This window comes from Balaenoptera borealis (genome assembly GCF_965194805.1).
Source record: "Balaenoptera borealis genome assembly, chromosome: 12".
In the NCBI taxonomy this organism is placed as follows: Eukaryota; Metazoa; Chordata; class Mammalia; order Artiodactyla; family Balaenopteridae; genus Balaenoptera; species Balaenoptera borealis.
Window position 1 is genome coordinate 10,269,541 of NC_138869.1, and position 27,152 is coordinate 10,296,692.

A 27,152-nucleotide genomic window follows, 5' to 3' on the forward strand; every position below is an offset into this window, starting at 1 on the left:
CGTCTTCTCCATGAGTATATTGAAGCCCTCCGGAGAGATCAAAGAGGGTAGCTGCTCCAAAGAACTCACCACGAGGAAGACATATGTGCAATTTCCAGAACTAGGGAAAGTATTCAGATTCAGCCAAATGTCTGTAACTTCCCTATGAGGAGCCACACAACCATATGTGGAGTTTTCCAGGATCAAGAATGTAAAGCCAGGAGTTAATATAACTGATGCTTCTTTGAGGAATCAGACTGAGAAGGCCCTTCTTGCAAGGACCAGCCCAGGCCTAAATCAGACAGACCTTCGCTCCCTCCGACACTTAACATTGGGCGAGTTATGTCACCTCTTTGATCCTCATCTGTAAAGTGGGGGGAAAATAATGCCTCCCTCCAAGGGTTGTGGGAAGATTAAATGAGACATGCCCGTAAAGCATGGGAAAGAACACCCGGCTCACAGCGAGGGTGCAGGGAATCTCAGCCATTATCATCATTGTGATTGCTGCCATCTGTGTACGGATCGTGGCTCTTAATCTCGTGTTCTCAGTTTCCCAGAAGGCCACAGAGATGATGATGATGTAACAACAATAACCGTAATAAGAATAGCAGCTAACATTTATTGAGGGCTTATTATTCAGGCCCTGGAGAGACTTTCAGCATTTTCAGAAGCCAGATATAAATCAATCTTTTAGTCGTCATGGGGAATACTAGCTAATAAAAATGTCAAGCCCTTTGCTTTGGGCTGTCTTTATACCAGCTCAGAGTGGTCTAGCTGATCACCTTGGGCCAGTCAGAAGCCAGCAGTGGTACCTTTGTGTGTTTGGTTAATAAGAAAAAGTATTATTCTGTAGTAAATAAAATCTGGTAAGAAAAGAAATTCCAAAACATCTCAGCGATGGGAGGAAAATGATAAAGGGCCCCCATTAGTGAAAAAGCCTGGGACCCAGTGCTAACCCAGAGCGGCTCCAGGAAGCGGCCTCATTCACGCACTGCTCAGGGAACTTTAATTCCTGACCCGGCTGGTTCACCTGTCGCCCCCTCCCCCATGAAGAACAGCACACAGAAAGCACAGGCACATGCATGTTCATGGCAAGGGAACCCACTGTCTTCCTAGACAATTAATGATCTCTGAAGCAGAAGCAACCTTTTCACCGGTGTTACTCTCTCTTTCCTGAAACTGGCACCCGTGCTCTGCAGTGCTGGTACGGCTTGGGGTCGGAGGATGGTTCTGCGGGTCGGAGGCAGGGAGGCCCCACCTCTCTTTCCTCTTCCTCCTTTAACTGCTGGCGGAGCTGGTGGAAGGAGAGGCCTCACCACCTCATGATTTGAAGCATGTTTCCAAGGACTTCTTCTAGAGTCTCCCCATTCTTCCTCGTGAGATGGCAATATTCTGCAGACCAAGAATCCAGTCGTTCACGTGCCACCATTCACTGAACTCCACCAAAGCAACGTTCTGAATGGTACAGTTAACGTGAGACCACAAGTGACAAGTCCTCTGTATTCACTCACCTTCACACCTTCATTCATTCAACAAGCATTTACTGAGCTCGTTCCAAGAGCTGAACTGGCGATGGGACAGTTGTTCCAAGCGTTTTGCATCCTGAACTACACACTGGTCACCAGAGTTTGAACCAGTGATCTAACAGGTGCCAGCAGAAAGATTCTATTTTGTAACTACATACTGAGAGCCTAATGTGTGCACGGAGCTGGGCTGGATGGTCAGGTGGCAAGGATTAATAAGACAAGGTTCCTGACCTTGACAAGGTCACAGCCTTTAAAAAGAAATAACTCTGCTACAGTTATTCATAATACTCTGTGATAAGTGCTGCAAGACTGTATGAACCAGACAGGCCTAGAAGGAATGATTTAATTCAGCCAAAGAAGGTATTCCAGATGAAGGGACATTTGAGCTGGGTTTTGAAGGTTGTATAGGTGTTCACAGGCTCAAAAAGAGGGAAAGGGCATCCCAAGTAGAGGGAAACACATGAACAAAGGTAGGGAGGTTTGAAGCTAGGAAGTTTAGTTTGTGAAGGGACTCAAAAGCCAGGCTAGGGAACTCAGGGACCAACTGCAGGGATGGGACAGGGGTGACAATGTGATCAAGTTCATATTATAGAAGAAGACTCACTCAGGGAGGCTCTGGGGAGATTGGAGTTAGAGAAAGAGATTTGAGACAGGAAGGTGCTAAAGATGTTCCCATGATGCCCCATCCTTCCTCAATGAGCACCATCGATAAAAATGGGGCCAAACCAAGCAGGAAGAATATGTCTGCCAATCCCTGAATGAGGAAATGCTTTGTAAGGAAAAGAAAACATGTGGAGTCTGGAAGCTCTAGATCAGGAGTGGCAAAATGGGTCAAAATTGGCCCTTGGGCTTGTTTTATTTGGCCTGAACAAAATTTTTTTTCAGTTTGAAATGTGATGCTCTAGGATACAGCATTTTAACGAGAGGGAATAGCAGCAAGTGCAAAGGCCCTGAGACAGGAATAAGTTTGGCATGTTTGAGAGACGGCATGGAGGCCAGGGTCGCGGGAGTCCCAGGGCAGGAGGGGACAGATCTAGTTAGAGGCAGGCAGGGGCTAGATCGTGCAAAGTCTCAGAGACCACGGCAAGGAGCTCAGATTTTATTCTAAAGGGGAAGGGAGAAAGTGGAGGGTTTAAGTGGTGGTGGTGGCCTGACTTACATTTATGAGTCTCACCCTGGCTGCCCAGGAGAGGCTGCCCAAGAGCAAGGGTGGGAGCAGGGAGGCTCCTTAAGAGCTGAGAGTCCACGCGAGGGATGATGGTGGCTTGAACGGTGGCAGCTAGGCCAGAGATGGTGAGGAGTGGACGGGGATCTATTTTGGAGGTGGGGCCCCGCAAGCCTTGCTGGAGGATTGGCTGTCAGCAGCCCAGCCCTAGGCCAGATGGCAGGCTGGGGGAGGGGAGCATGTGGCAGCTGCCTTGGACAATCCCCCTCTGTCCTACTGCATCAGAGGGATGGGTGGCTGCGTGGGGTAGGGACCTGGGCAGAGGCGGAAAGGCCAAGGCCAAGTCTCAGGCTGTCATTGTCTAGGGCCAGGGCTGGGCCCAGAACCCACTGGGAGCGAGTGGGGCACCGGGAAGAGCCAGAGGCGGGGAGGGGGAGCTGCGGGCCGGGAGGGGGCCGCTCCCTCCCGTGACGCTGTGCACACTCCTGCTTTGTTTGGCTCCCGTTCTGTAATTACAGAAATTACAGAGCCTTGCTTCAGACTGCAATCACTCTACTCCCTTTTATTTCTTTTTGAAACTCTGCGGTTCAAGAAAAAAAATTAATATTGGGTTTGGCAGCATGCCAAGCGGAAACATAATACAGTTTATTCTCTCCTTTAGGGAGAAACGCTAGGCTCAGTCCATTGGACAAGGCTTTATTGAGCGTCTGTTGTGCACCCAGACCCACGCCAGCTCCCGCCAAGGGAGAAGAGGCAGCATTTATTGAGCGCCTGTTGTGTGCCAGGCACTTCACAGGTGCTACGTCATCCAGTCCTCCTCCCACCTCTAGAAGCCAAGGGCTATTTCACCCATCTGACAGATGAGGAAACTAAGGCTTGCCAGCCTGAGGCTGCTGTAAAGGAGTCTCACGCGGCTCAGTGATTCAGAGCCTTGCTACTCAAAGTGTGGTTCTCCGTGGGCAGCAACAGCATCACTGGCAGCCTGTTAGAAATGCAGAGTCCTAGGCCCCACTCCAGACCCACAGAATCAGAAGCTGCACTTTAACAAGGTCCCAGGGATTCAGGCGCACACGGCAGCTTCAGAGGCTGTAGGTTATGGGTGACCCTGATTATTTCATGGAGCTTGATTCAAATCCCTGCGTGACCAGGGGCTAGATATTTAGCTCGCTTGAGCCTCAGTTTTCTTGCCTGCAAATATGGACCCTTATACTTCATAGGATTGTTGTGAAACTCTGAAGTGAGATAATGCATGGAATGAGGCCAGGGAAAGCAGAGGGCCTGGCACACAGGAAGCACTCAATAAATAGCAGCTCAGATTGCCATTCAAAGAGATGAATGGCCACGGAAGTGCTTTGTAATCGAAAAACGCCATACAAATGTGAGGACCAATTAATAGCTGATGATCCGGTGCAGAAGGGTAGAGGGAGGGTGGATTGTGCAGGTGGAGGGCAGGTGCTGTGGGCAGCCCTTGCCACGGATTGCCCTGGAGGTCAGCGACGGCTCCCTGGAGAAGGTGCTCTGATGGAGAAGGGGCAGCTGGAGAGGATCTCCAAGGCCTCAGGGCTTAGGCCTCAGAGGCCTGAGCCCAGTCTTGGGGTGAGGAGTCAACCTTTGCCAGGGTGCAAGCTGCAGGCAAAACGGATGGCTGCAGGTCCAGGAGTTAGGCTCTCATCCTTGGACCAGTGGGGCTTGGGGCCAGGACCAAGGCAGCCTCGTTCCTGGTTCAAGTCTGTTCCATGCCACATGGGTACACCTGGCCTATAGCAACAGTCTACAGATGGAAAAAAAGGCCCAGAAAGGGCTGGTGGCTGGTCCAAGGTCACATAGCACATGAGTCATATGACCCTTACAGACCCCCACCACCCCAAATCTCAGCCCCCTGCACACTCTTACTTAAGATATGAAGGAAAGAAGCTTCACATCTAGGTGCAAACCCCTCCGCTGCTTCAACAAACCTGAGAGGTCATCTGCAGCCCCAGGCGCATTTCCCAGTATTAAGTGTTGAATGCCTCTTCTCTACAACATCCCAGTGTGACTTTCATGTCAATTACATATTTTCTCCAACTGTTTGTTTTAACAGGAAATGTGGCCAATGGTCACCACTTTACACAGGCCCAGGGCTAGATTTAGATTTTCTAGCCCTTGGCCTGGCCCAGCAAGTGCTAAATACAGTGAAGCTAAAATGATTGTTCATCCCATTTTGCAGATAATGGTACTGGGGCTCAGAGAGGTCAAATAACCTGCCCAAGGTCACACAGGATTTAGCCCAGGCCCTCTGCTCACCTACCACCTGCCTCCCAGACACTGGCCTGGGTGAAACTCTCTGAAGCGTCTGCCTGCTGGGTTCTGGGGAGGAAGAGAAGTGACAGCATGGAAAGGGGTTTGCCTGGTCCCACAGCCCTCGACAGACAATGAAACCAAGATGCAAGCCCTTCCCCTCGGCCTGCAGCCTTGGAGAGCCTGGAAGTCTGGTTTTCTACGGTGCCCCCCAAACCAGAATGTACGAGAAGGTTAGAGGGCACCCCACACCAACAACCAGAGTGAGAAAAAAATCAGCTTTATAACAGCTGGAGGCTTCCTGGACTCATTCAAAGGTGAAATAAGTCATGCTGCTCTTTCCTCTGCGGCTGCACACAGGAAAAAGTGCCCAACTTTTCATTAAGAAAAAGGAAAGAGAAAGGAGAGCTCAGAGTACGAGAAAGAAGTCAGCTGAGTGCTTAACTAACAATGCCAGGGCCTGCTCTAAATGCTTTATGGATAGTAAACGGCCATTCTCACCCCTCTCCCACATTTTACTGATGGGTAAACCAAGGCAGAGGGAGGGAAAGGGAATTGCCAAAGGTCTCCCAGCTAGGAACATGCGGGGCCAGGACTGGAACCCAGGCAGCTGGGCTCCTGTGTCCACACTCAACCACTGTCTCTAGAGGGGTGCCTGCGGAACCCCTGAGCCCCATCTTTAGGGCGTGGGAGAATGGTAATTCCCTCCAGGGCAAACCCCCAAGGACAAGGCCTGCTGTTCTTTATAGGAAACCCAAGAGAGGCTGCTGACACTACATCGTCTGAGGTCTGGCTTCGTGAAAGGCTAACTGGTCCCCATGGTCATACTGGGCAAACCCTGCAGGGGTCCTGGGAGCCAACAAGACGTCATGTGGGATCCAGGCTGAGCAGCTCTCACCAGGCCCCTGGGGCTGGGGCCCTAATGAGAGTCCCCCAGGAGACAGCCAGCCCCAGGGGTGGCGATCCCCTCCGGGAGTCCCCAGCTGTCCTCCACCTGCAGACACGGCCTGTGCTTGCAGCAGGGAGAGGGCCTTTCTAGGACCCAGGAGAGGAGGAAGCACAGTTAGCTTGAGACTCTGGAGTCTGCAGACCCCGGTCTGAATCCTCACTCCACACACTACCAGCTGTGTGATCTTGAGCCAGGCCCTTTCCCTCTCTGTGCCTGGGTTCCCTTCCGTGTGAGAGGAGAGGAGTCAGACTCCGGCCGGCAGCATCCTCCTGACTCCCATCCTCATTCTCATCTCAGCCCCGCTGCCTCGCTCACACAATCAGCGGTTTGCTAACATCTGCCTGGCCCCTAATTGTCCACAGTGCCCGACCGAGCGCCTCGCTTTGTCGAGGTGATTTTCAATCCGACCCGACCTGCATCCGCCTCGCACCTCCAGGGAGCCAGGTCCCACGCTGGGTGCAGAGGGATCGTCTGAGTCTGCCGCCACTGAGCGCTGGGGACAGCTGGGTGATGGGCCGCGTGGATAACCAACATCCACGCGGCAAGTTCTTCCATGGCCCAGATAAAGGGGGCCTGGGTTCAGGCAAGACGCTGGGAGATGATGGCATTTGGGCTGGTGGAAAGGGGACAGAAATGGGGACATTCTCTTCATAATCACAGCTAGAGAAGCAGGACTAGAATCCTTGCTCCTAACCACAAGCCTAACTGCTTCTGGTCCATCTCAGGCAGAGAGGACGGGGGAAAAGCATAATGATTTTAGAGACAGTGAGGAGGCTGGCTTGGTTGGATAGAATCTGGGGTCATTTAGGGAGCATGGCTGGGGAGGTGGCAGTAGCAGCAAAGGGCTCCGAATGCAGGAAAAGGGGGTGCACTGTGTCCTGTAATAAGAAGAGTGATCATGCCAAAGGTTTATTCAGTGCTTACTCTGTTCAGTGCATCTCACAGATGCTCGTATTTAATTCTCACAGATACGGAGAATGAGGCTCAGAGGAAGACAGCACCTTGCCCACGGTCTCAGATCTGGAGATAACAGCTCAACTCCGAAGCCGATACTTTTAATTGCCCCTCCCCACGGTGAGCACTGGGAAGGGGGGAGTTTGGGGACCTTGGAGCCTTTGAAGGTGGAGAGATTTGATCTGATGGTGATTTGGCAAGAACCCGTCAGCTGTGTATGTGGCGGGGACAGGGATGGAAGGACAGTGCCTGAGCTGGGACTGTGGGCGGGGGTGGGGGGCATGGGGAAGGCCCAGTCCCTCTACACAACTTGGCTCCTATCCTGACGCGTAACTAATTCTTCTGTCCTATCTCCCCAGCTCCCCTGTCCCCTCTGTACCAATGGGACCTGGGTCTTCAACTTGCTCTGCTTCCCCCACGGCAGCTCACACGGTGCCAGACTCACATGTGCTCTCCCGAGTCCTACCATGGTGGCAGGGGACGTTGTTATTACAAGTCCTCGAGAAATGTCTCCTTCGGAGGAGGTGGCACCTCCAAAGCAGTGGTGTGCCGGTAAGCTTTAACAAAGGTCTCTCCAGAAAGCAAGCGACAGGCCCGATTGGGGGCGTCTACTGATTCCTGTTCCCACCAAAGCCTGGTCAGGGTCCACCATGAGGTCACAGGGTCAGAAAGAGATGAGCAAACTCAGCAAGCCTCCCAGGCTCTTGACTGCTTCCTGTAAGGAAAGCCCTGGACATCAAAAATGAGAGACAGAAGGAGAGAGGGAGACTGGCGGGGAGCAGCAGAGTGATGGTGAGAAGGGGCAGGAGGTAGAGGGGAGGAAAGAGAAAAAGGAAGAAAGGAAGAAAAGAAGGAAGGAAGGGAGGGAGGGAGGAAGGAGAGAAGGAAGGAGACGCAGGTGTGCTGTTGATTTCCTCTGTGCTGCACTAGGCTCTGCTCTGTGATCTCACAGAACCTGCCCAAGACCCCAAGGACAGAGGGAGCCTATGTCTCAGAAACCCCCGGCAGAGCCCAAGGCCTCCCCTCCCCCCAGCTCCCTCCAGCCTTCCTAACTGGCTGTGCCAGGGCAGGCTCCAGCACCCCTGAGAACCACCCAGGGGCACAAGGGGACCTGCAGTGGAAGAGCCAAGGCTGCCGGCTTGCCGGCGGTCTGCGAGGGAGTCTCTCTTCCTCCCTTCCTCTGCCCGGTGTGGGGAATTCTGGAGAATTCTGCTCCAGGGGACGCCTCTGAAAAGACCCTGCTCCACCAGCCAGAAAGGATTAATTCAGATCAGGAAATAAGAGTGACAGGATACCCACCCAGCATTCTTTCACATTGCTCTTTGCCTTTTAAGACACACTTGTAAGAAAACCAGGGGGTTAAATAACCATTCTCTCCTGTTCAAGATGTTCTTCAAGGACTCTGAAGGGCATTAGGATTAAGGCCCTTTAAGAACTCAGATTTGGGAAAAAGAAAAACATAATACTGCAGGGACTGGCTGAACTAAATGGTGATCCGTAACAAGCCATGGGCAGACGCGCAGCTGGAATGGAGAGCTGAGTCCGTGTCACGGAACGGTACTTTGGTGACGGTGGCCCTGGGCAGCTCCACGGTCCCTTACCAAGCGTCCACACCCGGGACTCCCTTTTCTCCTCTCGACAGCTCCGCAGCCTTTATCGGCCGCATTCTGGAGGTGCACACACTGAAGCCCCAAAGACAAACTGTCCGGACTAAGATCACACAAAGTCACAATAAGAACCACCAGGGATGTCAGACTGATGGCCTGCGGGCTGAATGGGTCCCACACGTGTGTGTGGTGGCGTGCTTTGGGGAGGGGGAGTAGGTATGTGTTTTCCAGTGTACTACAAGTCCCACCATGACTGTCACCTTGTTCCTGACCTCTTTACTCATTTCTTTGACCTGCATGGCCCTCCATGGCCTTTGAGTTTGCAATCCTAATATATAGCGAGCAGTCCAGTCACTCCAGAGAGCTCTTTTCTCAAAGTGGTAGAAGAAGGGGTTACTGTTGCCCCTTCCCTAGGAAATATGCAACATTTGGGGGGTGGTTAAAAAAGCGAGGTCAGCAATATGAGTTTATATTTGGGAAACAACAAATCCTATTGTTCTTTTAATACAGCTCAGTTAGATTTAAAAAAATGTTGAGAGACATTGCTTCAGAATATTTTGCAAGAATAAGGAGGGTGTGTATTTTCAGAGTCGAATAAGGGTCAGATTCCTGGGTCTCAAACACTTCCTACAAGAGAAAGCTAATTTTGTTTTTAAAAGACTCAAGTGAATGCTCACTTTAGCCAACACATCTGTTCTTGATTCATTCACCAAGCTTTCTAAAGGAATCTTTATAGCATGAATCCCCACTTCTTTGTCAAGCGAAAAATCCCATGTAGTGAGAAGCACCAATCCATTTGGGAAAGTGAGATTTTTATTAAGTAAATGTTCTTAAGTCCCACGAACAATGAAGAAATTCATGAGTAACTTCCACTTGAGAAGTCAAGGGTACTCAGAGGCTTATTTGTCATGAGCCAAGACAGAATAGGGCAGTGGTTAACGGCACTGGCCCTGAGGTCAAGAAAACGTGGTTTTGAGTCTCAGTTCGGATGCTGCGTGACTACAAAACCTCTCTAAGACAGAGGTGATGATATCTACTTTCACGGCCACTGTGAGAATTACATGGGAGACTGTGTAAAGTGGTTCATACAGAGCCTGGTACATAGTAATTGCTTGTTACCTGGCAGAAATTGTAATAAATCACCTGATTAGGGCTAGTATTATTATTTTTTAAGATAGCTATGGGAAAAAAGTCCTGGGCAGAATGCCACACTTATCTTAACGCACAGGCAACCGATAAAAGGGAATGGTTGAGCCACTGGCAGATGCCAATCACATCAAATTCTCAGAGCAAACTGCTCATTAAACACGGTCCCTGAAGTGGTCATGGGTACCTATCCCTGTAATTAGCACGTTTGCTCAAACCTCGTTAAATGTCAACCGTCTTCATCTGTCCACAGAATGAATCTCCCCGACTCTCTCCCGCCGGCCGACGGTGGAGGGGTCAGAATCTGGGGGGCTTGGGCTCACTCCTTTCCATGCACCCTGCCATCCAGCCTCAGGAGCAGCAGCGAACAAACGACGCTCCCTCTCCAGGAATCCAGGAACAGGTTGCTACTCTGGGGGTGGATTTGCTCAGACAGGTTTGTGACGTTCCCTCTCCAGGAATCCAGGAACAGGTTGCTACTCTGGGGGTGGATCTGCTCAGACAGGTTTGTGGTAACAAACAAAATGGTTGCTTGCCTCTAAGTAAGCAGGATCCCAGCTCTCACCACTGCTTTTGAAACAGCCAAACGCCTGAGTCCAGCACCCCCTTTCTGCTTCCAAAATGGAGTGGGGTTGTCTGCCAGCTTGCATCCCATCTTTGCCAGCATGCAAATGATGTACTTTGGGGTTTCTTGGGGTGTTAACCCCATGATCCCCAACCCCCAACTAGGGAAGCGAATATATTGCACCAGCAGTTTGGGATAGAGAAATGAAGAGTGTGGGTGAGAGTATTTATTTTCCACAGGGCTGCAGCGCAGGGTCATTTGGATAGCTGGCATAGAGCAAACACGGTTTCCCCCGATGTGGTTTGCAAATAGGCTTTTAGGGACAGTACATTTAAAGTGAGGTACACCAATCATGCCTTACAAAGACAAAATATTTATTTATATTTTTGGTGATGGGGACTGTTCATTTGTTCTGCTGATATTCACTAGCCTGGAATGAGGATCCCTGTTATTTATTGCTCTTGCACTTGTTTTAGCCAATTTTACTCTTCCAACACCACATCTTACAAGCTGATACATGGTTGGGAGCAGACCCTTCTCCAAGCCTCTTCTCTTTGGTTAATAACAGTGACTGTTGGTGCTCAGCAGTGGGGCTTGATGCTCTTCCTACCTTACCTTATTTGTTCTCATAACAATCATAAGAAGTAGGTCTGTTATTACCCATTTTACAGATGAGGACACTGAGGCCCAGAGAAGTGAAGTGACTTGCCCTGGGTCACACAGCTAGGATACGGGAGGGCGGGCTTCGACTTTGGACTTACTGTTTCCCATTCCTCTTGGGCTGGAATTGTTGCTCCTGGCCCACCAGAATCTTCATGTTTGAGACTCTTCTCAACAGTCTTTCGAGAGGTCCACGTGCTCCGAGTACACTGTGTCCCCAACTGCCCTCCTCCTCGCTGTGCCCCCTTACGGGCCCTCCGTAGCCTAGACTCCCTGCAGCCATTGGAGGTTTGAACCCCAGCTCTATCTCTTGCCCGGGTATGTGACCTGGGTGAAGTCACTTCCCCCCTCTGCACCTCACTGTGCACCTCTATGAAGTGAAGGAAATTATCCCTTTCTGCGAGGTTGTAGCAAGGATGCTTCCAGACAAAGCAAGTTTCCCCGCAGCTGCCCTCACTACCAGCCTCTTTCTTGGGGAAGCTCAAGCCCTAGACACAGTCCCCTCCACTCACTCGCTCGCTCTAGCAGCTCCTGAATCAGCATTCAACACACATCACTCTGCCTTGTGCAACGCCATTATCTCCTGAGGACACAGGCTCCGTTGCCATGGCAACCAGAGTCCTTCCAACAACTCTATTTAATGATTTCTCAGCAGCAGAGCTGGGCTGGCTTGGGGCAGGGGAAAGAGTACGGGGTTAGGGGTTAGGAGCTCTGGGTCCCAGCACCTGCAGGCCTTAGATCCCCTCCTCTCTAGGCCTCAGTTTACCCATCTGTAACAGAGGTGTCTGAAATGGGTGGCTTTTGTGACTTTCTCTGGCCTAGAAAAACCTGAGAAACAGATTTCGAGGTCCAGGAAGCAGGAGGCAGGGAACCAGAGTTACTGAAGAGGATTGAAGGTTTGAGTGACATTTTAAATCCACAAGAAGAACCAGAAGCTGCCTTTGGTGACCACGCTCTCTCCTGCTGAGTTGCCTCTAAAATGTCACTTTTCAGACATTCCTGCGATCTCTGTGACCTGCCACGATCAGAGCTAGGGTTGGTTCAGCGACGAAGTTTTGACTACAGCCATCACAGCCCTCGCTGCACCCAACTTGCAGATGTGCAAACTGAGGCTCAGGGAGGGCAAAGGGGTCCACAGGCACCAGCAACTAAAAAGTCCAGCTCCCGGAAAGGCAAGAAGGGTGGTGCCTAGGGAAGTGAGACAGTCCCCTGCCTGTCCCTCTGCTCCATTCAGCCCACGGCTGGTTTTGCTCTGGCCCCCACTTGTGTGGCCTCTTAAGGAGGCCACTTCAGGAGCCACGTAGACAATCACAAGCAAGAGCTAAGCACCTGCTATGCGTCCCCAACTATTCTGGGCACCAGAGACACCAGAAGACACGGCATTCCTGCTCCTGGTCTATCTCCATGACCCACAGTAGGGCCCAGCACACAGTAGGTGCTCAAAGTTTTATTTGGTCCAGTTGTTGGCCCACATCTGCCTCTGACCCCCCAGAGGCCTCTAAGAAAATCTCCCAGAGCAGCTACCGATGTCCCAGCTCCAAGGAGCGGCTGCGGACCCCATGCTGGGGAGGGGGCCAGTGCGAACGAGGCTTTGTGACTCCTGGCTGGCTCCCGGGTTGGGGAGGGGGCGGTTCTGCCTTGGCGCAGGCTGATGGCACCGCTTTTAGGCACAGCCGTGGCCAGCCCAGTGGCACTATTTAACTCCTCTCGGGCTGGCGTTTTCGTTTAATACCCGCAGCATAATTAACAGTGCTGCATCTGCTCTGTCATTAGTGGCATTCACTGCCATTTGGAGAAAGGGCTCTTAGTTTCCCAGTCATTAGTCTCAGGGACGCTATTATGGGGAAATGGAGGAGGAAGTGGGGCATGCACCCCCTTTACCCGCTTGGAGAGCTGGCGCCGGGCGCAGGGAGCAGCCAATCGACGTGTCCAGTCCAAACCCCTTGGCTTTATGGACTGAGAAAGTGACGCCCAGATTAGGGAAGGACCCGGCCCACTGTCCCCCAGGCTAATGGGCAGCCCGCATAGGAGGCAGCTATCCCACCACTTCCTGGGGTCTGCAAGCCCAGGCCTCAGGTCTCCCAGCACCTGTCAGTCAGGGGGGGCAACCCAGGCAACCACAAGAGTGCCCTGGGCTCAGTGTCCTACTGAGGATCCTGGGACATGGCTTGTAAAGTGCTGGGCTCAGTGCCTGCATCAAAGTCAGAACTCAAAACTGGGGCTTGTACGCATCTGATGACTTGGTATCACAGTGCTGAAACGACCTGTTAGGAGCGTACATGCAATACAATGAGTGCATTTAAATTCCTTCAGTAATAAATAAATAAATAAATAAATAAATTCCTTCGGTAAGACTGCTTCTTCTCCATCCCCAAGCCCACTTTAAAAAAAAAAAAAAATCATAGGTGGGTCCTTGACCTCAAGCTCTGGAAACAGCCAACATGAGCGCTGAGAGGCTCGGGCGGCGGCGAGGGCTGGACGCAGGTTGGAGAGCACACAGCACACGGGAAGCGGCGGCCTCTGGCTGTGGTCACTTTTGACTACGCTCTCACTCAGGTACTCTCCAGAGGCAGCGGGTGGCGTGAGAAGGCACAGGGGGCTGGCATCAGCAAGTCCTGGGTTTGAACTCTGCTGTGTAACCCGGGGAGAGTGATTCCACCTCCCTCAGCCTCAGGGTCCTCCTCCGGCCTATGGGGACAGCAACACTGATCCCCTAGCACTGTCCTCACCAGCCTCGGGCGGCCCACGACTGATGCCTGGGAGGTGCTCCTGCCCCAGTGGTCAGGGCTGGGCTGGCCACGCAGCCAGGGGACATGTCAGACCCTCAAGTGTCCCTGCCACCCCCAGAAGGAAGCCCCCAGACCTCGTGATATTCCACAGTCCTCAGCATGGGCAGCAGTCCACGGGCAGACGGGAAGGGGGCATGGGCCAGGGTGAGTGGTTTGCATCCCATGCCCCCATCCCTTCCCCTCCCTCTTGGGTGGGCAAGACTCCAAGCCACAAAGCGGGTCCCAAACCACCCAAGGCTCACATACAAACACTTGCCCACACCTTTCCTGGTTACCAAGGCCCTTGATCTTTCTAGATGATCTCACAGGACCCCTGGTGTTCATTTTCATCTAAATCCATCTAGATACGCACACGTGTGCGTGTGCCCGAGCATCTGAAAGCAACCATCCTTCCTTTCCCCTGGCGCTGCGACCGCTAGGGTGCCCTGGCCAGATGAGCACACTTCAGACCCCAAACTGGATGCGACGGAGGACATGTGAGCTGCTGGCCAGAGCTCAGGGGAGGCTAGACTAAGATCAGGGACCCTGTCCTTCAAACCTCACGCTGTGCCTTTCCACACTATCTGGCAGTCTTGACCCCGGTGCTGTGTTCTGCCTCCTACAAATCGAGGTTCCTCTGGGTTCCTTCCAAGGGGCTACCTGGTGAATTCGGATTCGGGCTTAGGAAAGGTGATTCCCCTCAACTGGGAAACCAGAGGTCAGGGGTGAGGGTGTTCAGGGCTTGCAGAGCCCCTGTTTCCCCACCCAAAAGGTGGAGATAATAATAGTAGTAATAATAATAATAATATTGCTTTCACCTGGAGCTCCCAGGGCTAATGCAAACTTCAATGGAAAGCATTTTGTGAAATTCTCCTTAAGTGTTAAGTGTGTGTGTATTTCACGTGTGTGCAAAGAGGCCTCATTTGAGTCAAGGTCATTCTGATTTGGGCTTTTTGAGAAAAGTCACTTACAGAAGATGTCTCTTTTTGTTTGACAGAGGACTCTTCTCCAGGATATCAGGGACCATATTTTCTTCCCCTGGCATACTTCATACAGGAGCAAAAGAAAGAACAGCCACAAGAGCTTTTTTTTTTTTTTTTTTTTTTTGTAAACTGTGTTGTTCTGATGACTGGGAGAATTGTTATCAGCACTAAGTTCCAGAAAACTGCAATACTGATACCAAATGTCATTTCTCACCTTCTTGTGACTGCTGCCTTCTTCCTGCACAGAACCTCCTTACCAAACAATAAGGCCATGAAAGCAACCTGCTGTCAATGTCTTTCGGGGCATCTTTGACCTTGAATGTCCCTCTGGTCAGAACTCAGTTATCTCCAGAGTTGGCATGCGACACCAATCTTGCAGACACTGGGCAGCTGACAGGTGGGCAGAGCTGCAGGTCACTGTCCGAAGCAGCCACTAAATCCTGCATCCTCCAGGCTGACCTGCATGCCAAGATCCCATCCAGCCCCGGAAGCTGGGAGCCCCTTTTGTAGCCAAGAGGGCCCCTGGCACCCTAATGTGGCCCGTTCCACCTAGCTGCACACCCCCTGCTTGCACAGGGCTCCAGCCAATCGCTCCGCAAGGCCTGGCCTCCTTGTAATTTCCAATTTGTGAAAAATGTAAAAATAGAAGGCCATTCGCTGCAGGCAGCTCTCATCAAATCGGATGCCACTTTCGTGTCATGTCAGATCATGGTACACAGAGCTGATGGCTTCCTCGGCTGCTCTCAATGGCTTCCAGAGCAGCAAGAGGGTGGTGACAAACTGGAGGGCACCGAGAGTTAGGGCAAGGTGGCTGGGTGCACAACATCAACACCCGCTTTAAATGAATCTAAAGCATAGGTCATGAATGTGCTGTACAGGGGGGCACCTGAGTGCAAATCCAGCAGAGGGATTAGCAACTGAGGGACACTGGGTACAAATTCATCTCTCTGCCTCAACCTCCCCAGCTAGCAAACAGCAGCTATCACGCTACTGGCCTCCTGAGCTGTGGCAAAGTTCAATTGATGGAACGAACTGGGAAGTGCTTTCTATTGCACAGCTCCTTAAACAGGGCATCGTGGTCCTTGCCAAGTGAGCAAGGCCAGGGCCTTTTCCGTGGCAGGGGTGTCAGCACGATGTGACCGCCGCTGGGCTCCAGGGCCATTTCCTAGGCCAGCGATCTTGCAGCAGGTGCCTAAACCTCTCTCTTCCTCAGTTTCCTCATCTGTACAGGGACAACTCCACTACGTAGCTCACGGGGTTTTGTGAAAATTAAATGCAATACTAGCAGGAAGGCACACAGCACACTCCCTGGCAGATCACCAACTTGCAATAACTCTTAGTTATAACTGTTATTGATGATATTATCATTGGAACAACATTTAGTGGGTTTTTCTTTCCTGTTTATGACTGAATCCAAGTCTGTGCTGAAATATCACAGCTTGCATTCACAGCTACGGTCTACGCCAGGCAACCCTATCTCCGCTATTAGCCAGCTTGCCGCTGACTCTCACCCCCTTCCCCTGCTCTGGAGGCGCTCAGGTGAGCTCGGAGTGAAGATGCTGGACATTCGTAAAGCTCACAGAGGCACGTTTTCTGGGAAGCCCTATTTTGGGGTCCACATCGGGCCTCCCAGCCTTTCACCGTCTCAAGTACCACCCTGTTTCCCACCACCTTCCAGCGACCTGCAGAGAATGGGGTAAAGGTGGCAGAAAGGCCCCTCGGTGCTGGGGCCATTGGGGGAGCTGGTGCCGAGGAATGCCACAGAGCAGTGGATGAACAGCTGATGATCTCCTCGCTGAGGGCGGGGGTGGGGGGTGGGGGGGGCGGCGGTAGGTTGTGGCTGCAGCTCTTTGCAATTGTTGTCGATTCAAGGTTGTTTTTATCGTGGCAGGTGTGCTCTGCCCGCCGTCCAGGCAACTTGGCCCGGCTGAGTGGAAGGGGCGGTTCTGACACGGGCAAAGTCAGGCCGGTTGATACATCTCTGTTTCCATCTGGGGAGCAGGGGGATTAAGAGTCTCTAAGTGGGTTTGGCTTTGAGGTGTGGCTGAGCTGGAGAGGGCTTAGGTGATCAAAGGGAAGGAGGTGCTAGGCACGCCTCAGGCCAGGTGACTCAGGCACCCCACCTGCTCCCAAGGACAAAGGGGATGGACTTTAGGATGCAGGGGCCTGGAGGCGACAGCAAGGCTTAATCAACCGGGGGTGATGCTCAGCCTGTGATCCACACCCCACATGAGAGGGACAAAACGACATCTCCAAATTCCAAGCGGCTTGGGATGTCTCTACCTCAGCTACTGAGCTCACAGCCAAGCGTAGGAACAGCATCTTTATGTGAAGGCAAGAAGCCGCCTGACACTGTGCTTTATTTAAGGTTGCTCTTAGCATATGCTGGGAAGGCAAGGGAGCAGCCACTGCTCAGACGGCAGTCCGGAGGGGTCTCACTGTCAGTCATCAAATCCTGACCATCGCCCCACCACCTCACTTTATGGAGGTGAAAACCAAGGCCCAGAGACCCATCAAGGGGGCAAAGCGTTGGCCTGGAAGTCAGAAGAGTGGGGTTCAAATCTCAAGCCCTGCCTCCTCCTGGCTGTGTGACCTTGGGCAAGTCACTTTGCCTCTCTGTATTGCAGTTTCCGCACCTCTGAAGGGGGGGATTAGAATAGTACCTGCTGCACAAGGTTACTGTAGGAATTATAAGCTGGATACATTGGCAGCTTTCAATACTGCATTCCTACCTTCCCATGCGGATGAGAACTTGCCCAAGGTCACCTGCAGAAAATGGCAGCAGCCCAGCTCCAAGCCAATCCTTCTAGGGCTCATTCCTGGCCAAGGTCTCAGAGGCTGTATTTTGTAGCCTTCCTGCTCGATGACACAGGGAGGTCCATGCTAGGCTGTCCTCACCTTCCATCTATGTAGGCTTTATTGCAAGACATTTACTGAGTGCCTGCTGGGTGCTGGGCCACGCGCAAACACATTCATAGCACTTGGAGCTCCTGGTTGCCATGCATATGAAATCCAGGGAGAGACAGATCTATTGTGCTTCTTTCAGCTTTGAGGGACTTGCTCTTTCCTTTACCCTCTGAGTTGCCTCCTCCTTGGCCTCTAGACGCCCCTCCCAGCCCCATCCTGAGTTCCTAGGGGACCCAGTTCTCACTGAGTCTCCAGCCTGGACTAAAGGGTAGAACATCAGCAGAGATGGTTCCCTCTTCTCTCCCACAGCGGCCGCCTCTCTACTGTAATTCTTAGGGATCGCCCCACTCTCTGGATGCTCTGGCAGACAAGCCGGGCTGCGTCCCACTGCCTGGGACTCACTGTTTGTCCTCTGAGGACTGGCCACTGAGCCAGCGCTTGGCTAGAGAGAGAGCGCTTTCTTTGTTTGCCGCCTGCCTGACAATTTCTTTCTGAGGCTCAAGGGAGGCTCAGCCATTTTGCCCCATTGCTGGGGTGGGGGGGGTCCCTCTCACTTCTCCAGGGACTTGTATCATCCTCTGTGTGCGGGGAGGGGGGGCGGGAGGGTCTGAGGCTGCTCTGACCAGGACCAGAGCAGGGGCTGGGTCAACGCTTCCCAGAGAGAGCATTCCAAGGAGAAAGAGAGAGTACAGATGCCTGTTGTTCCCACTGGCCTCCTTTGTTCTAGAATTTGGGAGTTGGGGTACCTTTTCACACTCCCTTATGAATGCATTTCCCCCAAAGTTCCCAAAGAGAGAATCTAAGCAATACCCAGCACCCAACACCCCCTCTCTTGCCAAACACCCACCTTGCCTGTCACAGATAAAGGTTGACCCCAAAGTCCACTCACTTAGTCTGACACAGTCTCTGATTTGGGGGTGTCACCGAAGCTCAGGAGCCATTTTATTCAGAGCCCCCAGTTCTTCACGAAGATGAGGCTGAGCTTCCTGGGAGAGGGAGAGATAGCTCAAGCCCCACATCGGGAAGACACTAAGCATCATCACTGGGCCTTTAAACACCCCATCTTCTCCTTGGGGTTCACATCTATTTGGGGAGTAGATTAGCTCAGAGCCTCAGGGCCAGGCAGCCAAGTCTAAGTTCCTTGTCCAAAAAGCAGGCTACGCTAGAACACGGCATCTGTGGGTGCCAGCCGTGGGGACGTGTGGGTACAAAGGGACCACGCATGAAGACCCACTGGTCACTGCCCCCGGGCAACCTCGGGGAGCAGGGTCGTCCCTTCTTCCAATCCTCGGAAAGTAAATGCCAGGATGTAAGGCAAGAAGCTGAGAATGGTCCCTGCGGTAGCAAGGGGACACAGTCCTCAAACCCTCGGAGGGACCCCCCTCACCCCACATTCCTCGGGGAAAGGAGTGGGGAGAGCGCGTCGTGGGCTTCAGTGCGAAAGCTCAAGCCCAAGCTGTGGTGTGCTTTCTAGCCAACATTTCTTGACAGCTTAAGCTGCCCTAGGACAGAAAGGAGGTGTCCCATTCTCAAGTCGCCTGGTCCCCAGAGCCCGAAGAGAACAGAAGAGGGGCACAGCTCGACCTCGGCGCAGCTGACCCCAGACGGAGAAGTGGCGCACGACTAGCCAAACGTTATCATTCTTTCCCGGGTCCCCCGCCATCCCCTGGGGATGAACGCGGCGCTTCGACGGCTCCAGCAGAATTCAACACCAGCTGGGGGTCCAAGGGGCCCGCGACCAGGAAAAAGCAGGAGATTCTAGCGACCCTCGTGCGAGTTCCCCCGGTCCCCTACGCGTCCCATGGGGATGGCCGGGGTGCGCCTCGACTGTCGGAGCGGCACCTCACGCTCCTTCCTGTGGCCCGAGGCCGGACGAGGCGCCGGGGCTGGAAACTCGGCGTGGCCGACCCCATCCCGCCCGGCCCGCGGCGGCGGCTCTGGGCGACCGTCCGCTCTGTCCAGCCGTCCCGGACTCTGCGCCCCGCGTCCCGAAGCCGGCAGCCCCTTCCTACCTGCGGCCGGGGCTGCGCTGCCCGCGGCGGGCGCTGCGCGGGCAGCTCGGCCGCTCCGGCGCGCTCCGGACGCAGGGCCGCTCCCGCCTCCGGCCGCGCTGCGCTCCCCGGCTCCTCGGTGCCTCAGCTCCGCGTTTCTCGCCCGCTATCTCGCCGCTCGTTCAGTCTTCCAAGGGCGGGCGGAGAGACACGGGGAAGAGAGGGGCGGGGAGTGCGGGGGGCGGGGCGCGGCGGGGGGCGGGGCGGAGGGCGCGCGGCGGGGGCGGGGGCGGGGCCGGGGCTCCGGAGCCCGCCCAGCCCGGGGAGGGGGGCTGCCGCGAGCCCCCGCCAGCCGCGCGCCCCGTTCCCGCGGCTTCTTCGGCGTCCCTTCACCCCACTCCCTTCCTTCCACTCCTCGTCTTCTCTCCTTGTCTCTCCCGTTTCCCGCTTCCAGTTCTTCGCTCTCCATCTCCCCTCCCTCCCCCCTTTTCTCTCCTTTTCTTCTCTCTCTTCTCTTCCCCGCCCCATCCGCCTCGCCCGCTCCCCTCTCCCCTTTCTCCTCTCACTCTCTCCTTCCTTCGCCTTTCGTCTGGTGGCCTCTTCCCTGCCTTGGCCCGTCTGTCTGGGTCTCTGCGTCTCAGTCCTTTTCAACATGGATTTCCCTCTTGGCTTTTCTCTCTCCAGCCTTGCCGGTCTGCTTCTGTTGGTCTTTTTTGTTTCTCTTTCTCTGTTTCACCCTCTTCTCTCTCTGTAGGTCACAAGGCCCCCTCAGTGTGGGTGGGGTGTGGGCTCCTGCCCCCTCTCTGCTCCCCTGCCTGTTACACAGGGAACAGTTTCTGAGCTGAAGCAACAAGGCTTTTGATCCCAGGCAGGATGTGTGCATATGGCGGGGAGGGGCGGGTTGGTGAGGACTCCCTGTCTGCTGCCAGGGGGTGGTGGTGGAGACACAAGTGGCTATGCGTGTGGATGGACAGATGGATAAACAGATGATTAAAAAGAGAAACACAGCCTGCAACAACCCCTAGGGATGGCAGCAGAACACCCCCTCCCCCTCCCCCCCCCCGCCCCATCCCCCAGGTACCCTCCTCCTTCCAGTTCTTGAGATTTGAGGGATTGTCCCAGAGAAGGCTCTCTCCCAGCCAATGCTCACCCAGTACCAGAGGACTCCCTCCCTATCCCTTGCCAAGTCCTGACCCCTGACTCCTTTCACAAAGACTCCTGGTAATGGGGCCATGACTGCCCTTCCATCTGGGTTCCCCAAGGACTCACAGAAAGGATCCCTTCTCTCTACCCTTGACCTACTCTTTGCCTCCTCTCTCTGTCCCCAGGGCTGGCATTTGCCGATAGACTTGCCATCCCCCACCCCACATTGCCCGCCCATCATCCATCCTGGGTCCCACAACACACAGTGCTCCCCAAGGTGACCCTGACTGCTCCTGTCTCTTTCCCACACTCTCACCCACAAGCATGGAATCTTGATATCTTCCTTGACCCATCTATTCCTCCCCTCTACTGGTCACCACCTGGAGACACCATGGTGAACAAGACAGGCCACAGACCCCAAGGTGGTCCTGGTCCGGTGTGGGAGACAGGCTTCTGTCAAATAACCACACAGGCCCAGAGTGACAAGCTCTGCCAGGAGCACACATTTCAGGCGATCCAGTCTAGCTTGGGATGGTTGGGAAAGGTTTCCTCAAGGAAGTGCCATTTGAGCTGATGGCCAAAGGATGAATAGATGCTATCTGGATGGAGATGCGGGGCACAGATTTGAGCAAGGGTATGAGGGTAGCAAATATGGAAGCTATTTTTTCTTGCCTGACATTCATTTCAGCTTGTTCAGGCGATAGCACCTCAGTTTTGATTTGGGGAACTTCCCCTTCTCCACTCACATTCATATGGTTGGGTGGAGTTCCCTCCTTTCAGGGGTGGACATGTGACCCAGGCACAGCCAGAGCACATCACCCTGATCTCAATGGAAAGAACGTGTGACATATACTGCATTGATGAGAACTCTTCCTGGGACTTTTGCTAAAACTACTGTCAAACACAAGTTTGATCTCCACCACGGTTCCTAAGCCTGGAACTGCTGGCAGCCGGCTTTGTCACTCCATGAACAGATCATATCTGAAAATGAAGCCGACACAGAGGAAGGCGGAACTGAGAGACGGAGAATGGACAGAGTCCTGATGAGTATTGTTTGAGTCCCTGGACTCAGCCGTGCCTGAAGGCAGTTTCATTATTTCAATCTCATTAAGTTCCTTTTTTGTCACTTACGCAAGTTTGAGTTCAGTTTATGTTGATTAAAACCAAAATAGTGCAATGAATCCAGTTTTGGATTGAGAAATAGGAAGCATTACTGATGTAAACAAATTATAGTAACCATTTCAACTCCCCTTTCTTCCTTCAAGTCTCCTCGATAATCTCACTTACAATCATCTCTCTTTTTTCTGTATTCCTATTCAGAAGTTAATTCCCCTCTATTTTCATTGCTCTAAATGTGTTTTGCAGGAGCTTCCCTGGTGGCGCAGTGGTTAAGAATCTGCCTGCCAACGCAGGGGACACGGGTTCAAGCCCTGGTCTGGGAAGATCCCACATGCTGCAGAGCAACTAAGCCCGTGCGCCGCAACTACTGAGCCTGCGCTCTAGAGCCTGCAAGCCACAACTACTGAAGCCCGTGCGCCTAGAGCCCATGCTCTGCAACAAGAGAGGCCACTGCAATTGGAAGCCCGCGCATGGCAACAAAGAGTAGCCCCCGCTCGCCGCAACCAGAGAAAGCCCGCGTGCAGCAACGAAGACCCAACGCACCTAAAAATAAATTAAATAAATAAATTTTTTAAAAAATGTGTTTTGCCTACATACGAAAGCAAAGTCTGGCTGTCAGGTCAGTTTCATAGACCGACCATCTACTGCTTGAATTATCTCCATAACATCCCCTGCTCCCCGCTCCCCTCCCCGCCTGCCCATGACTGTCTAGCATCTGTCTGCACATCTCCAGTGATGGGAAACTCATTATTCCACCACGCGGATGGTTTCAAACAACAAACTCTTATCTCACTGGTGTTCCAAGGACTGTCTCCTGTGAAGCGGGGGAACTTCAGATAAGGGACCCTATACTATAAAGTTGAGATGTCTGATGCACCGTCCCCATGCCCTTCCTAAAAGCCCGGTTAAAGTCTTCCAGAGAACTCACATGCATCCCTCGTGGGCTAGAGAGATGGGTTCTGTTAGCAGAGTTCCCAAAATGCGGGCTGGCAACCATTGGTGGTAGCTAGGATAATTTTCAGTGAGGTGGAATAACTTGGTGCACAAAAGCTCTTCCATATTCATCTCCCTGTAACATCCTTGTGATTTCTGCCCATGGGCAAGTCTCAGGTTGGGGTAATTTGTCTTTAACACCTCTCACAGTACTGAGCCATCCCATTTTAACTAAGAGCGATAAGCCCTAGGACTGTAGCCCTGGTAGACACCAATATCTAGTTAGAATTGAACACATTGCTCATCTGTCCTTGTATCTATTTTAGTGGAGACCTATTTCTGGCAAGAGATACTGATCTTCTAGTTACAGTGTGATGTACAGTTTCCTTTTCAGATACATTTATTTAATCTAAAAAAGGAAAATACTTAAGTAAATAAAAATAGACACAATGCACAGATTTTTGCAAAACTCTCGTAGCTGGTTTGCAAGTGACTAAAGTTTGCGTAGCCTAATTTAGAGAAACATTTCACCCATGTGTTCGTTCACTCAACAAATGTTCATTGAGCACCTCTGAGACGAGATACGGGGGAGGACTCGACAAAGAGACAACACAGCTGATAGGAGATTCCATTAAAGAGGGCAAGGCCTGACCATGGAAGGTTTAATCACCACATGGAAGAACTGGATTTGACCTTGTGGGGCACTGGGGAGCCATTGAATGTGCTGGAGCAGAAACAGTAAGACAGGATTTAAGATTGTTGAGACTGGCCAGGTATGCAAGGTGGATTGAAGGGGAGAAGATTGGAAGCCGGGAGACCAGTAGGGGGCTGCTGTAATATTGGAGGCGTGACAGGAGGGGGACTGGCACCTAACAGTGGGCACTCAATAAATGGTTGAAACTATTATTGTTAATATTATTGCTGTAGTCCCCTCCCTTCCCTTGACTTGGGGTAGTTCAATGAGTCATAGACTTACAGGGCATCAGACTGGAGATGGCCCTGAGATATTACCTAGTCGAGTACCTTTATTTTAGAAATGCGTAAACTGAGGCCTGGAGAGACACAGTGAGTTGCCTGCAAGCACCTGGCTACCTGATAGCAGAGCCAGGAAGGTGATGACTGCCAGCTGTATTTTGGAGCACTGCTGCGTGCTAATCACTGACCCATGGGGAAACAGAGAGTCACTGGCCCAAAGTCACACAGTAGAAGAGGAGCAGAGCTGGGATCCCAAATGAAGCCTGGCCATCTCCAAAGGTGGCACCCTGGGCCATGAAGTTCATTAATCTCGTCCCTGCACCCCCAGGCAACCTCTCATCAGGCCACAGGTGATGCTGTGGGAAGAGACCTGATTTTGCGAGGGGCAGGGGGGGTTCGGGATGTCCAGATCTGTCATCAGTCCTCTGTGTGTCCTTGGGCAAGTCCCTTTCCCTCTCTGAGGCCCAGTTTCCTCACTTTCAAATTAAAGAGATTTCACTTCCCTTCTGACATCCCAAGTCCTCAGGCTGCTGGGTGAGGGGCTCAGGGGGAAGGCCACACCTGAGTCTGCTCCCCACACCTTGCCCAGGCCTCCTGTGCTGAACCCTTCAGCTGCTCCTAGCAGACTCTGTTTCCACAGACAACACAATTCCATCATCCAGCTTGTCCAAAATTCTAGTAACACTGACAAGCCTCCCTTCCACCTAAGAAAATATCCCCTGTAGGGAAACAGGACTTGGTGTTTTGTTTTCAGAAGGGATGCTATTACCTTAACCGCACCCCCTCCATACCAGAAATTCCCCCATTAGCAAAAGAGCCACCACATTAATGTGTGTAACCACTTGAAAAACTACAATAAACCTCGCGGGGGATAATAGGACATAATATCATTTTGTTATCCTGTCCATGAGTCACGCTGGGGCAGATCCTTGGCAGCGGCCTTGTTGCTGAATGTTCAAATATTTGTGCATGTCATACCATGCTGGGCTCAATACTGCAACACCCTGATAGACTGCCACTTCCAAAGAGGCAACCCCCCACAAGATGGGGAGCAGGCTGTTCTCAGTGCAGACAGGGCCTGTCCCAAGGAGATAGCCCGATAAACATTTCTCCACAGCGTACAGTTTGTGGGTAATGTGTAGGCTTTGGAGCTAGACAGACCTTAGCCAAGTGACCTCACCTTCCTGGGCCTCAGTTTCCTCATCTATAGGATGGGAATAATAATAATAGTTATAGCTTCTACCTGACAGCATTGCTGGGAGAAAGCCAGCTCATGTTCTGGTGCGTGGTAAATGCTCAAATACTCTTATTATTCAGGGGCCATTTGCAATCTGCTCTACCCCCGAGTCAATAAGATTCTAATTGAGGATTGAAGGCAATCTCAAATGCCACCACCTCCAAGAATCTTGTCTGGCTTTTGCCCAACTGCATATGATTTCTTCATGCCTCCAATTCCCACACAGATCTCGTTCCTGCTTCCCTTTAAAGGTACTCACCACTCTCCCTTCAATGGGGGCACAGACTGCTGTTCCTTGGAGCCCTGCACACAATAGGGGCTCAATATTCATTGACACTTTGTATCTGCTCCCAGGGCAGAGAGCCCAGGGCTATTGGGTTCCTTCCACACTCATTGCCAACATCCAGATATATGAGGCTACTTTCAGTGCTCCTCAAGGGTCCCAACCTCTGGGCCTTTACATATGCTGTTCCCTCTGCCAGGAACACTGTTCCCTTATCCTCTTCTCTAGTGGACTTACCTTTACTCTGCAGGTTTTGGCTTGGATGCCAGTGGGATGACTCCTGCCCTCATGGCCCGGCCCCGTTCCCTGGTTGGATTCATCTGCACGTTTCCCCATCATAGAAATGCACACACTGAGTTGTTTAACTCCTGGTTTCATCCTCTCTCTCTCTCTGGACTGTAAGCTCTGCGAGGTCAGGAATGGGTACACAGCCCAGTGCTTGGCACACAGGAAGTGCTCACTAAATATCTGTTGAAGAGAGAAATGCACACTTGAAAACCATGGGCTCACGTCTCACTCATGTGGCAGGTTCTTGAGGACCTGCCCATTGGCCCCTCGGATAGACAGGGTGTGAGAAGGGCTCGGAGTTCTGAGAATTCTGACTTTTTCTCCCCTGAGCACTGCCAGCCTCCTGGAAGTGAAAACCCTGCCTGCTGGCCAGCATCTCAGTCACTCTCAGGACGGAACTGAATGTCACTGTCACCTGCGGGCATCTGACAACCAGCCCAGGCTGGTTCCCATGTGTAGGGCACTGAGGACCTCCAAGAGGAGATGGGGGGAGTGTGGTGACTGTGCTGGAGGGAAACCAGAGGCCTGGGAGAAAGGCACCAAGAGGCAATTGGTGCTGCGGAAAGAACATGGGCCTCAGGGTGGGGAGACTAATTCACATCCCAGGAGCTGCATTACCATGGGCAAGTTCATGCCTTTATAATTCTAAGTACTGTAACTACGTATTTATTGAGCTTCTACTTAGTGCCAGAGCCCTTCGCACAAATCATTGCAATCACCCTCCCAGTGACCCCACAGGATGGGAGGTGTTATACCAATTTTACAGCTTAAACTAAGATACAGAGGGTGTCTGTATATTTTCTGGGTTCCCCAGAGGCCAAGCTGAGGACAAGGACTTGAGTGCAAGTGGGTTATTTGGGAGGCAGAGCTAACACAGTAGGGAAGAGGGATGTGAGAAGGGCAGGCAGCCGGCATAGGGTGTTTGATCCAGCCAGCTACCAGGTGGGAAGCTGGCACTTAATTCCAGGGACGAAACTCTAGGAAACACGGTAGCACATGCATCTCAGAGTTACCCTACCTGAGGGGAAAGGGAGCTGGGGTATTGATACACCAGTTCTTGCCAGCCTTTGGTTGAAGACTGCTCCAAGGGTACTAATTTCCTGGCACTTCTGCACTAGGAGGCACTTGGCCGAGCAGCCTTCTGGGGGTGCGGGGAAGCCCCCAGGCACAGCATTACAGGAAAGAGAGTGGGAGGTTGGCCAGAGCCCCTGGGAAAGGTCAGGTCCAGGGTTATGGGTGACACACTGTGTATCCTCCAGTGGGGAAGGGGTGGACACTGCAAAGGTAGCTGTTGCCTGATGGGGCTGAGGCATGGAGCATTATCCAGAGTCTGCTCAACCTTATTCACTTTCTGGAACTTTCGCCTTCCAAGAGTGAGGGGCAGCTGGGGTAGACGTGTGAATCCTGATCTTAGACTCAGGAGTTCCTGGCTCGTTCTAGGACCTCATAGCTGAGTGACATACCTGGGCCACAGTTTCTTCCTCCATTACACAGGCGCAGCCGTGATTACCTAGGAGAGCTGTTGAGAGGCAGAAGGAGTTCATGGCACTCAAACCCTGGCATGGAGTGGATGCCCCATCAGGGCTTTGGCATCCATACATCTATCTCTATCTTAGGAAATCCAGAAGCAGCAAATGCCTGCTCCACTTTCATTATCTGCCATCCAAATGGCAGCTAATCACAATATTGTTATTTAT

At 52.4% G+C, this 27,152-nt stretch overlaps 1 protein-coding gene across 6 annotated transcripts in view; it reads right to left on the bottom strand.

Moving 5' to 3' along the window:
• Positions 1–27,152, bottom strand: part of SLC6A1 (solute carrier family 6 member 1) — a 49,790-nt gene that overhangs the window by 19,637 nt on the left and 3,001 nt on the right. For 4 of the 6 annotated variants that reach the window (XM_082345591.1, XM_082345590.1, XM_082345593.1 and 1 more), the window contains exon 1: positions 19,499–19,682. The gene's annotated coding sequence lies outside the window, so the exon portion shown is untranslated. Of the gene's footprint in view, positions 1–19,498; positions 19,683–25,404; positions 25,636–27,152 lie in introns of those variants that run through there. The other 2 variants (XM_082345589.1, XM_082345588.1) reach the window with 2 other exon arrangements.